Below are 13,723 nucleotides of genomic sequence, written 5' to 3' on the forward strand. Positions count from 1 at the left end.
AGTATTCTGGACTGTATCTTTGTTTCCCCAAACAGGGCTTAGTCGTACTGGGAAGTATTCAGTCATGCTGTATGATTGCCTCTTGATTTTGCAGATTCTAACCCTTAGTGATGCCTTGAGAAGGCTGACCTAGAACAGAGGCTAGATAGAGTTAAAGAATCAAGTAGGGATTTATTAAAAGCCTTAATGGATACACCTTGGGCAGTATGAGAGCCTGGCCAGGGCTACAGCCAAGATGAACCCAAAATTGTCACAAAAATGGATGACTGGTCACACGGTCTCTCACTTTTATAAGTTCTGGTCCATTTGCATATTAATTGTTAAATTGTTGGAGTTAATTGTTAAATTGGAGTTAATTGTTCAATTATAGCTTTAGGTTATGAAGTTCATCCCTCCTTATTTTCTCTCTTCAGTCCACCTTTGTTTATACTTTTTGGGCCTGGAACTGGTAACAGTTGTCCTTGGACAAGCTGGAAAAGGATTGTTTTGTCTACCTACCTTGTGAAGAGAACTTGCTAACACTTTACATGAAGCTCAGAGTTACACACTAAAGCAGCACAGAATCTGAAAAATACAGAAGCTAAAACTTAAGGCATCATTTGTCCTAGGAATATTGTAATATTACACTGTTGGTCCCTTCCCCAAACACAGAGCAGATATAAAAGGTATTAACTCTCCTAGCAGACTTATTTATAGGTGCCATACTATCCCTGTATCTTAATATCACTCATTCCAATTAATTTTAATCCCACAGAAATTGCAGTGAAAGTGCTTTGCAGGTATATCTACCCCTGGCTTCCCTCTTGAGTGGCATAATGTCACAGAATCACAGCAGGGACACGGTTGGAAGGGACCTCTTCAGATCATCTAGACCACCCTTTCTGCCAAAGCGAGGTCAGCCAGAGCAAGTTGCCTCGCCAGGACCATGTCCATTTGAATATCTCTATGGATATGAGATAGCACAGCCCTTCTGGGCAACCACTACCAATGTTCAGTTAGCATCAGAAAAAAGAAGTGTTAGCTCTTGTTTAGCTCTTGTCCTGTCACTGGGCACCATTGTGAAAGGACTGGCTACCTCAGTATTTTCTCTACAAAGGAGTTGGGCTTCTGCTATAATACAGCTTCAGCTTCCAATCTTTCCATCCTTTTTTTTTCAGTAATTATCTTCAGTTTTAGAGACATCTTTTCCTTTCCACTTCCTAGGTGCCAATTACTGAGGTAATCTGTGTCTAATGATTACCTCAGTAGCTTAACAAAAGGTAACCACAAGAACCCATTTAAACACCAAAAATGTAAATTCATACTTTCATACACCCAAAAGGTTTCCCTCAATCTGTGTGGTGTTTTTGCAAAATCTCTGAACTGTGAAGTATGAGTTGAATTGAATTATATAATGGTTTGGGTTGGAAAGTACCTTAAAGACCACCTACTTTCAACCCCCTGCCATGGGTGACACCTTCCACTAGACCAGGTCACTCAGGGCCCTATTCAACCTGGCCTTGAGTACTTCCATGGATGTGGCAGCCACAACTTCTCTGGACAACCTGTTCCAGTGCCTCACCACCCTCACAGTAAGAAATTTCATCCTAATAAACCCATTGTTAAAAGTCTCTCTAGACTTCTTGCACCCTTTTAGGTACTGGAAGGACACCATAAAGTCTCCCACAGCCTCAGCTCTCAGCTGCTCCTTACGGGAGAGGGGATCCATCCTTCTGATCATCTTTGTGGCTTTGCTGTGGGCTCATTCCAAGAGGTCCATGTCCTTCTTATGTTGTGGGACCCAAAGCTGGATACAGTACTCCAGGTGGGGTCTCACAGGAGCACAGTAGAGGGGATGAATCGTGTTCCTTGACCTACAGACCACGCTTTTGATGCAGCCCAGGATACAACTGGCTTTCTGGGCTGCAAGTGCACATTGCTGGATCATGTCCAGCCTCATCCACCAGCACTTCCAGGTCCTCCTCAGCAGGGCTGCTCTCAATCCATTCTCCTCCCAGCCTGTATTTGTCCTTGGGCTTGCCTTAACCCAGGTGCAGGACCTTGCACTTGGTCTTGTTGAACTTCACACAGACCCACCTCCCTCCAGTGTCTTGTTCGCACCACTCAGCTTGGTGTTGTCAACAAACTTGCTGAGGGTATGCTACAGAAGAATTCTTTTTTCCTGACCAGACAGTGTTGTCAAGTTCTGTAAAGTCAAATTTTCTTTCTTACACTAAACCACTTGTAGGGTTTACAGCTCCTCTTCAAAAGTGTGACATCCTACAGCAAACATCCAGCTGCATCATACCACATCGTCAAACAAAATTTGCTCAAAAGCAAATGTGCGCAAGTTAAAAACCTCACGTTATGTCTATAGGGATCTTGCCCAGTTGAGAGAGCAGTCATTTATTGTACACTTGTCAATACTCATGTTCTAATATCCAAAGTAAAAATCATGTTTGAATGTGCTACAGAAACCAGAGTATCACTTACTATGATCAGATTTTTTTTCAACAATGTGATTTAGTTCTCTGTAGTCCATACAGAGATGCTGCCACATTTTATGTGATAGAATACTGATCTTCAAGTGCTGACTGACAGAGTTATGCCTTTTGATACATCTCCTCAGTAACACATGAAATGTCTTCTCTTCTTGCCATATCTTTTTTATTAGTAAATAATGCCTTGGCTTTTTAATGGATAGTACTCTTAAATTTCAATCATATACCAAGTGCTTAATACTAACTGCAAACTGCATATATCAATTTCAGATCAGAGTAATTTTCAGTTCATGACCAGAAAATTTTAATTCATTGCTGCTTCTTAGTTATATCTAGTAAAGTGTTTTTAAAAATCCTTTAGGATCTTGTTTTCATGTTCTCTTCTCATTTCTGCACCTAGTATCAAATCTGCTTGCTTGCATTTTAGCTTATGGCTTGTCTATCAGATACTGCTTCTTCTACTAGGCATTCACTTGGAAATGAAGAGGGATTCATTTTTATTTCAAGTCTGTGAGAACTGTAACAGTTGAGGGCTCTGACTCATGTTCAGAGGCATTTTGAGACTAAATGCTGAAATGGCTCTGAACATAGAGGGTGACATGAGATGTGTTTTTCCCGAGTGGCAGCAGTTTTCAGATGAATATAGCAACGTTAGCTGCTGGTAAATTTATGGCTGCAGATAGCTTATGTGAACTACAGTTGCTTATGAAGCAGTTCACTCTGTTTCTCATCTTTTCTTTGCAAGAAAGCCACCACAGTTGAACAGCTACTATTATGATTTCTGTTCCAGAGGAAAAACAATTTTTTTAAGGTTATAGCAGTGTTGGTTCACTTAGACCACATTTTTAGAGGGGATTGGCCTAAGCTTTTGCAAAATAATGTTCCCAATACTGATTGGATAATTATCAATGAAATTTAGTGGACTATTAACTTATGTGGTTACTGAGAACATACTATTCTAATACTACAGAACCATTTCAGCCTAATTCAGATGGTGTATCTTTACCAGTGAGTGTTATCATTAACAATTTAGTGGCTCAGGACATAATCCTCTATTTTTAAATTGCTTTTTGCAAGACTGACCTTATAAGCATCCCAATTGGCCTGCTTGCATTTCATAGTTATTCTAAATTACTAATCATTATTCTAGTTAAGTGTAAAATAATCCTTGTCATCCCCTCAACTTCAGATTTGCTTCATCCATTTCATAGTTTGGAAAACTTCACTGGGCAGCTGTGGTCTGGCAGCATTGCAGCAATCCTTTGTGGTCATTTTCCCTAGACTGTGGCTAATTGATCCCAAAAGTCTGTGTTGGTGTGTTGATGCTTCAGGGGCTCAAACGATCCTCCATAGATCCTCTGACAATTTCACTGGAGTTTCTTGTTTCCACTGAGCCATATTTTTTCTGTGAGTTCTGACAATTGCAGTTGATTGTTTGTTAAGTTTAGATCTGCACATTGACAGAAAACCTGGCAGTATACATTTGGTTCAGTGGTGATTACATGAGCAAATATCAGTAAAATTAACATAAGTACACAATGTAGTCTCTGTGCCAGCCAATTCTCAGGCTTGCTGCCTAGTATCCCAAAGGGCTTTTCAATTCTCCAGAGCTTTGTGAGATGCCAGTCTAGCTGAATTCTAGGAATGCTTGCAGGCAACTTTTTTAAGGACTTGGCTTCTTTTTCCAAAATTGGATTTCCTTTTCCAAAAATCCCAGTGTTGCTGCCAAAAGGCCTCTCTTACCTTGATTCTACAAGGGTATTTAATAATCTTTTCCTTTCCGCTTCCTAGGTGCCAATTTCAGACCATTTTGCAGACCTCTTCCAAATGGCTCTTTGGTATCAAAATTTGCAGCAGAATTTCCTTAGAATAGCATTATCTCCTTATTATGAACTGCATACAAGAAAAGAGGGAGCAGACAGAAAAGGAGTTACATTAGGAGGATTTGTCCCATTTCTAGGTAATTTTTCAGATCTGATGAAACTGCATGAATTGCAGATGAACAATTTCCACTCCACAGAATACCTGGATGTCAGCAATACAATGCCTAGTGACATGACTTATGCAGCAAAGATGAAAATAACATCAGCAGAAAAAGAACTTGAGAATGGGAAAAGCAATGTTCTGGGGTGTCTGTAAACAAGCTCATTCATTATTTGGCAAGTTAGATCACCAACACAATTCCTAATTTACCATTGCCTACTGAGGTAGAAAAGTTGAAAGCTAGCACTGTGATGTGGAATGTGACACTTGCCTGTTGCTTTACAAAATGCCCAACCCACACTACTTTCAGATTATGGATGTAGAGAATGTATAGTAACTTTTGCTCAACTTCCACCCTCCTCCATTATAAAGGGTTTTGTTAAAAGGACTATTACCACCCTCTGCTCTTTAATCAGAGTTGTCTTCACAGTTTTAGCCTGGCAATGGGCAGCACAATTCTTTTAGTGTGCCAAAATCCGTAGATTCACAATTCTACCCCTGTTACTAGCTGATTTTGAATGCATCTCATGGCTTTGTTCCTAAAGTAGTCTACATCACTGTTTTCATCATAGTTTGACTGCCAGAATGGAAACTTCATAGAGTGAGTTGAAAATAGCCTCCATATCAGCATCTTGTTTTACAGCTGTATTGTGCACTAAATTTGTGAGTGTAAGGGGGAGCAGATGGCTGAAGTCTGGGAGTAGGAAGCTGAGATAGAATCAGTGCCTGCTATGCCTTGTTCATTTGCCCGTGGGAACCAGGAGGGCCAAATTCTGAGGGATGCTCTGGCAGAATGTTTTATTTAAAACACGCAGCTACTTTCTGCATACCTGTATGTTCTTGCTGATTTGAAAGCAATAAGCTTATACATTGTTTCTCTTGCTCCTGGTTCCTACTTTCTGTGGTTCCTGTTGCCTGCCCCTCTTCCTTGACAGTTCATCCTCTGAAGTTTCATACATGAGGATAACCCTTTCACAAATCCATCCTTCATTAGGCTCATCAGCTTCCCGTACTTCCAAACATGGGAATGGAAACATGTATGTTGAACAAAGAAAAATAATTGGGAAAAAATTGCTATTTTGCTGTCAAAAGGAAGTGCAAATAATGCAGGATACTGGAAAAATTCTCAGCTTTTACTGAAACCAGGTAAGTAAAACTATTTTCAGATATGCTGAGCTTTTCAGCATACAACATGGGGTGAAGAAATGAGAGTAGGGAGGGGTAGCTTTTATCTCACCCAGTGGGGCTGGTTGGCCAGCCAGGTAGTGCTTCTTGCACACCTCTTCAAGGCACAATTTCAAAACATTACCAGATATAATGCAAGTACCTGGATGGGGTGATGTGAGAAATAAGCCAGAAAGATATAATGCACTGAGGTCTGAGGAGGCTGCATTTGATTCAAAGTGAGGAAGACATCTGAGCTCTAGCTGTGCCACCATTGCATACTGCTTCCTAGTAGATCACTCAGTTGTCATCACTCTCAACTCATGCCTCTCCTATATAGACTCTTTGCAGGCTCATATTATTTCTGACAAGGCATCTCATGCTGCTGGTCAAGCTCACTTAGTCTTGCCCTTCCAGTTCTAGGATTGTTCAAAATCAGTTCTCCAAGAATGAATCACTGAGATTCTCTTATCAGTTTCAATGGTTCCTCCAAATATGCCTGATATCATTTTAGCAACTGCTGTTTGACCTTGTCCAAGAGCTGTTCGGCAAGAAAATAGAAGTGTTTGGCATTTCTGCCTCAGCTTGGCAGAAGGAACCCTCCTCTCTGCTACTGTGCTGTTGGCATTTCTCTCCTCTCTTGTTTGAATCAGGACTAATGGTAAGCTGTGTCTGGTTTGGGGATTTCAGGATCTCAGATCCATTTTCTAGAACAATGGCTAGCCCTGTGTATGAGGTATGGGAGACAGGCAAGACTGGTTAATGGTATTGAGAAGCTGCCTTTGCTTGTTTCAAGGCTGGCTTGTTCCTGGTGAAGGGTTAGGAGAATGGCTGAGGGAGAGCTGGAAAGAAGGATACAGCCAACAGTTGATTATTCTTCCTATGACTACCCTCTGACACCATTGTCTAGATTAGCTTAGTGTTTGGCCAGGACAGCCAAAGTAAACTTCAAGGCAAGCATACCTGGATATTGTCAATCTTCATAGTTCCTGTTGCAGTTCAAACTCCTGAACAGGCTGTAAAGAAACTTGTTCTCCCAGGAAATATTGAAGGGCTATAGTTTCATACTTCCAAATTAAAGGTAAGTTTTAGCATTCCTAGCACCGTACCAGAGTCTTAGTTCCCTGGATTGAGGTAAACAAGGTAAACCAGTTCTGCATAGTTTAGCTTTTTTGTGTGATGGCCTGGCTTTGTGTCAGTGCCTTGCCTCCCTTTTCAGTATTGCCACTGCTTAGTTGGGTGCTAAGACAAGAGAAAGGACTAAAACATGGGAAGGAAGAGGCAAGATCCACAGCAAGTCAGGACTGTGTGGCATTGCTACACAAAGGCAGCCTACCTCCTGACTCTCAGAAGTGGAATGGATATGTTCAGGGCCAGCTCTAACCAGGAAGAGTTGGTCTACCTGCATCTTTCAGAGAGAGGTGGCTCTGTGCACCAGTGATGGCTGGACATGCAAGGATGTCAACTGGCAGTGCATCCAAGACTTGGCAAACTAGCATAGGCTAGACAATCAAATTTAAGAAAAAACTTTCAGAAAAAAAGCTGTTGCCACTAAAGGAGGCTTGAAAACCCCATGACAACTGCAAATAGTAATGAGAACAGCCATGTGTGGGTCATATGAGACTATGCAACACTGGTCAGAGGTACCAACTTGAGAGCACTTGCAACTTCTATCCAACTCTCCTTTCTCACTCTGATTGCAGTACTGTCCTTGTTTCCCGGCTTGGAGGAGGTAAGCCAGCCTTGGAAATATTGGAGAACAAGATTTTCTTCCCTTTATAATCCCCACTGCATTATTGCGTGGTATCAGTGTCTCCAAGACAGGATATGGTCCATCTTTCTGTATTGGGAGTATGACACTCCCTTTCCTTGGCTGACTGAGAAGCCACAATCTGATTTTCCTTTCTAACTTCATTCACAGCATCTAAATACCTATTTTGATGGATGCTTTAACTGCTTAGAAGCCCGTGAGTCACGAGCTCCTGAACAGGCTTTAAATTTCAATATGAGAAACTGGCCTGTAAATTGCCTCGTACTTCGGTGGGGATGGCTGGGGCCAAGCGGCCGAAGTGCCCGTGTTTGTGCCGGGGGCGCGGAGCCCTGGCCGCGGGGGCTGTGGCGGAGCCCAGGCACACCTGGCCCTATAGCAGTCCTGTCCCCGCGTCCTCTCCGCGCTGACCTACCGAGCTTTATTTTATGGCCGCCGCGTTGTTGGGCACTGCGGCCCCCCGGCACGCCGCGCTGCCGCGGCCCCCAAGCCGGGCCCTGCCGGACAGCGCGGCCCGGGCCGCGGCCGCCCCTGCCCGCAGCAGGGCTCAGGCTCCCGTGCCGGGCGGAGGGCTGGGAGTGGGGGGCGGGACCGCGCGGCGCCGCCCCGGCCCCGCCGCCGCCGCCGGGAGCCGGCAGATCCGGGTCTCGTGGCGCGGGCTGACGTGTGAGCCGGCCCGAGCCGCGGGGCCGAGCCGCGGGGCCGCCCCTGCCCGCCCGGCCGCCCTGCCCCTGCCCCCGCCCCCCAGCCCTCCGCGACGGCGGCCGGAGAACGGTGAGCGGGGCCGCCGTGGCGGGGCCGGGGAGGGCGCGGGCTGGCGACGGCCGAGGGTTTGCGCGGACATCCCCGCCAGACCCTCCGGGACCGGGGAGTGGCGGCCGAGCCCCGGTGGGGGCTGCGGGGTAACTTCAAGCCTGTTGAAGTGCAGAAACGTCCCCGCCGCTGGGCGCTTCGCCGGGTGCCGGGGAAGGTAAACACCGGGAGAGCCGGAGCCTCTCCACTCGGTGTCAGGCAGCTCTCCTTCTTTTCCAAACCAGAGAAACGTCGGCTTGTCTTCTTATCAGCTGGTCGGATTGTGGTTTTTCTGGTTATTGGGGATTTTAATACGAAGTGGCACTCTTCTGTCGGTTTTCTTTTTGTCCTTAAAGGATCGCAGTCTGATACTTTGAGCCAAAGAGGTTTAGGTTTCTCTCTTTAAAGAAGCTGGCAGTGACGTGCAGCCACCAGGATGTGTGCTACCAGGCTGCTCCCTGCTTTACGAACAGGGTGCAGCTGAAGTGGGAGAGAAGAAACAATGTCATGTGAAAGATAATGTCGGGAATAGGACAGTATCACACTGCTGTTAATTTATTAAAGATAGGGTTCCTGTCAGGAGCTCTTCATGTATGCTCGAATATGTGATTCCTAGAGAATCAGTGAAGAAGGGGTATATTGGCCTTGGAGAGCACAAGATCTGGTTATTTCTCTGCTGCTGCCACTGTGCTGGGTTCCCCTGTCTTGCTGTCTTGCCCTGCAGCTCAACTGCTGCCTTCCACGGCAGTTCTGAGGCCTTGGCTAACCTACGTGAATGTGCTGCAAGACATACATCAAAAACTTTGGTTTCCTGACAAACACCTGTTTGCCTTGTCAAGTGTCTTCAAGTTTGCCTTTTAGATTGTAGACTGTTTGTGTTTTAATACTGTCTGAACATCCAGATCTATGCAGATAAGTCTTGAAAACCAATTCCCGTTTTTGGAGGCAGGGACATCTAACATTTGGGTCTTAACAGCATTTTGCGTTAATGTTGTTAGTGTGCCTGCTGGGGAAGGTGTGTATCTTTAGTGAGTGTTAATGGATTATATATTAGAAGTCTTTAAATGCTTAGCTATTAGTGTGCTATCCACCTTTACTCATTCATTTTACATTCCAAAAACAGACATAAGTTCAAAAAAATCAGAAGTGTGGGAGATCAGTTTTACTTTTTTATCTCCTCCTATATCCTTGATAATTTCATCCAATTCCTGTGACTCAATGAGATGAAAGAAATCAGTCTTTGATTTTAAAAAGTGACCCTGTCACTGATAGTGAGGCTTGAAATGGTAGAAGCAGTTTGCAAAATGAAATTAATTGTAATGTTAGCAGTCATTAGTTGATTCACTTCTAACCACTGTTCTTTCCCCTGCCACTGTGGTGGGTGAGTCCAACATCTTTGTTTCTTTTTGCCCATTGTAAAAGACAAGATTTACAATGTTTGCCTAACTCTTGAGTGGTACAGAGTTCTGTACTTTAAGTAATTTAAGATTGTTTTGCATAAGGAGCTAAGTAAGGGCAAAGTTATACAGGATGTGTTAGTGGTAGTTCCACACTGTGTTGTTGCATGTGCTTCTCGGGCCAGCAGGGACATCCCTGACCCACTGGGGACCAAAAGCCCTGGTCTGCTGTAGAACTGAGATGATGCTAGGAGCAGTTTCGTAGCTCTGGGTGGATCTTTTTTTATCCTAGTTGGATACTATTTTGCTGACTATAGAAATAAATATAATTGACAAGGTTCTATGATATTCTTCATATTGTGCACACTGTGATAGTTTTGCAACACCTTACATAAACCACAATCAAGTCCATTAAGTTCCAAACTGCATGGTCCAGTTACATGAGCAATATTCTGCAGTCCATGTTCTTTTATTCTAAGGGAAAAATGAGAATAATACAATTGTTATTAAAGAAATATTTTACATTTAAAACAATTCATTGTGTTTCAATAATTTTTAAACTATTTTACCTGCTTTCAAGAAGTTGGTATTTAGTTTTGGAGAAAGTTAGTTTCTAACTGACTTCTGGTTTTGTTATTAACTTCTCATTTCCTACTTTCATATATTTAAACTTCAGAATAAGTGGTGTGTGGATGTTATTTGCATAACAAATGTGTAATAAAACTATGTTTGTACATTTAGAATTTTCCCTCCTAGGTATTATGGGTACTTGACATACATTCTTAAAGACCAAGTTTTGTCTCTGCTGAGGTTTGTCATACCAGAATTTGACCTTACAACATCATGAGACTTCACAGGCCAGTACAATGAAAGTTAGCAAGATCTTCTCTTCTTATAAATGCATCTGAATGGCAAACGTCAGTGTCCTGACAATACCAAGTATCAAATTCTTACTCTCTATGTTTTGAACATTTATCAGATTCCTCATCATAACAAATATGAAAAAGTTTTGGCAGATGGATTTATGCATGTACAGCCTGTTGTCATCTGGCCATTTTCTGTTTGGGACACAGCACAGAGAGCCTGTGACCCTACTTTGCCTACATGCTGTTACACACTCTGCATGTTTGCATTTACATACCTAGAAATTAACTTGATGTTAAACACTTTCTGTCTTAACTCTCTGGGTTAGAGATTCAATTTATGAATGCATACAGGTCGATCTAATTGTTAATGAGGCAGCTTATTCTGCAAAATGCTAATACTTCTTGGAAAATCCAAGTACTCCCAAACCCTCTGTACAGTGGAAGTGAAGAAAACTTTCTAAAGCTCTGTCACAGAGCTGAATCTTGCAGTCCTTGTACAGGTAAAAAGAAAGAGGAATTATTTTCCCAGAAGAGCTCATTCAGCTTGTATGCCTTGACACATCAGCATCTAGCATCCCTAGTTCCCAATGAGCCTCATTTGAAGTAAGACTCCTTAGCTCCTCATTATTAAGGAGCAGTCAGGGATAGGAGAAGGATCAGTGTGTGTTAGCTGTGTTAGTCTTACTGTGCTGACAGAACAGTGGTTCTGCTGGCAGTAAGAGAAGAAATATGGTCCTTTCCTCTTCCCTATTCCCACTACCTATTCCACACTGCTGGCTGAGGCTGGGGCAAGAAAAAGGTCCCTTAGTGATGATTGATGGGGCTTTTCATGAAAAATTGGAAGATGCTTAGGGGAGCAGCCCTTGGCATGATTGAGTGATTGTGCATTTGCATTGTTGTTAATTGAACAGATATGCTTCAGAAGCTTTTGTTTAAGTGTCTAACTGGTATTTTTATAGATAATTGAACAAATTAGTCCCATTTGGGTGGGAACAGATTGAATTACATTTGATAAAAGTTTTCCTCATTAAGATTGCTTCTGATTCTTCTGCAGCTTTGCATGCATTAAAAAGCATGGCTTTCTGGAACTAAATATAGTTTCATTCTTACTTTATAAAGCTTCTAAACAAATGTCAGATCCAAACCACCAAGCGCTCCTCAGAAAGAAAATATTTTTATCAGAAAAAAACCCAGAAAAGCTGGACAAAAATGTAGCAGCAACCATTTACATTATATAAGCAGCTGCAATGCTCATTTGCTTTATTTGTTGAATCTTTGTCAAATACAGACCTCTAGTATTAGAGCTTTGGTCTTTTTTCTTCGTATGTTCGTATATTTCCCATTAGTTAATCATAAAATCTTTATTTTTAGCAGGGAAATATTTTTAGACAACTTGATAAAATAATTTATGGTTTTTTTCACACATTAAAAAGTTATTTAGGAAAAAAAACCAGCTGTCTGAATGAAATTACATGAAGGTGTGAAGAAAAGTTGGGGTTAGCTCTTCAAGCAGTTGAACTAAATCAAGTGTGAAAGCAAGCTTCCTGGTGTGAGCAACCTTACTTTAACAAGGATTCCAGTGCAAGTGATTACAGTGTTGTTAGGGGTTCCTCACCCTGGTATCTAGATGAGACTGATCCAATAGGACCCATAATTAAGAACCCCTATTTGAAAATACTAGGTAAACATTTTATCAGAGAGCTCTGTGAAATGTAGAAATATTCTTATGATATTATATTTCTTATATAAAAGAGACATTTTTGAGCCATGGAGATTGTCAGATGGTTTAGCTTCAAATTAGTATGTAGAACAAAAGTCTCTAAAGATGAAAAATACATTATTTTCTGTATGAAAATGGTGGAGCAAAAGGTAAGATGTGTGTTGTGAACTGATCCTGATCTTGTGAAACAGAACTCTAGATTTTTGTTGTGCAAATTAATATAATGGATTTTAAAATCTGTTGCTAGAAGGTGCAGGGGAGTGTTGTGTAATTTGCATAACACTTTCCTTTTGATAATCTAAACTAGTCTGTGAGTCTGCTGAATTAGATGGATGATATTCTCTGGTAAAAACTGGGTCATCTGGTAGCTAAACATATGTAAATAACCAAGTCTAGAAATCCTGTTAATTGCTATGGGTTCCCTCTGGTAAAAATACTGATTTGAAAAACTCTAATTGATAAGCTTCAAATTGTTTACTGCAGGTAAAAAAAACCAGCTGATTCAACTTCCATTGAAGTTGAAGACAGGCACCAGCTAGCTTCAGATAAAATTTGATCTGGCCTAAAGGGGTTAGGAGTAGGGCTGCCAGGGAATAGAGCTTCTTTCATCTGAAAATTGAAAATCCTGCTATCTTTCTCAGCATGCTGCTACCCTGTTAAATCTGTTTGCTCAGTGGCAAGTTATTAGAAACATATGTCATCCCTGGAGAAAAAAATAATGAAAGTATTCCAAAGAATTTCAGTATAATTTTGTGTTTGTATGAGATCAGAGTGACATTAAGGAATAGTGTATTTTTATAGTTTTAAGGATTTAGTAAGGTATTTTTTAATGCAAGCAATTGTACTCTTAATATGATAGTATAAAAAAGCTTCATAGCTCATGGTAGGGCTACATTTGCTGCCTCAATATGGCGGAAAAAGTTTCATTTTTATTTATTTTGAAACGGTATGTTTTTTTGTAGAGGACTGAATAAGAGACTTTTTTCATGTTTAATTTTGCAAAGAAACAAAATGTCTAAAAATTTCTGAATGATGAACACTTATAAAAGAATCATTTGAAATAATGAATTACTGCAGGCCACCTGAGCTGCAGTAGCTACCTGGCTACTCGTGGTTAGCTCTGGTGTGTTTCAGCATAACCTTTTCCTTTTACCGACTGAGGAAAGTGGTGTTCCAACGGCCAAAACCAGCACAATAGGTTATATAGTTTCTTATGGAAGCCTACTCTTCTAATACTTTTAAAAGTAAATTATTAGTTTTGTACTATGAAGCCCAAAAGTTAAGCCCAAAGCATCTCTCAGATGGGGTAATAAACAGGAAAGTCTGATTCCCTGTTCTGCTTCCATGGGGGGCTAGTATAAGATCCTCACCTCTGCAGTTCTCCATCTGCAAGGGTGCTCTTTATTCTTGCTTCCCTGCAAAACCAGGTCTGTCCCCTGGAAGGTGTGCTCCTGTTCCCTGTGTAAGTGCTGTCTCTCCCCTGGAAGGTGTGCTCCTGTTCCCTGTGTAAGTGCTGTCTATCTCCTGGAAGGTGTGCTCCTCTTCCCTGTGTA

General features: G+C 41.9%; 1 protein-coding gene across 2 annotated transcripts in view; it reads left to right on the top strand.

Moving 5' to 3' along the window:
• Nucleotides 1-13,723, top strand: part of SMIM14 (small integral membrane protein 14) — a 56,872-nt gene that overhangs the window by 10,137 nt on the left and 33,012 nt on the right. Inside the window, exon 1 of one of the 2 annotated variants that reach the window (XM_066548493.1) lies at nt 8,100-8,169. The exons of the other annotated variant lie outside the window; for it this stretch is intronic. The gene's annotated coding sequence lies outside the window, so the exon portion shown is untranslated. Of the gene's footprint in view, nt 1-8,099; nt 8,170-13,723 lie in introns of those variants that run through there. 2 annotated transcript variants of the gene reach the window in all.

Source organism: Molothrus aeneus, chromosome 4 (genome assembly GCF_037042795.1).
Source record: "Molothrus aeneus isolate 106 chromosome 4, BPBGC_Maene_1.0, whole genome shotgun sequence".
In the NCBI taxonomy this organism is placed as follows: Eukaryota; Metazoa; Chordata; class Aves; order Passeriformes; family Icteridae; genus Molothrus; species Molothrus aeneus.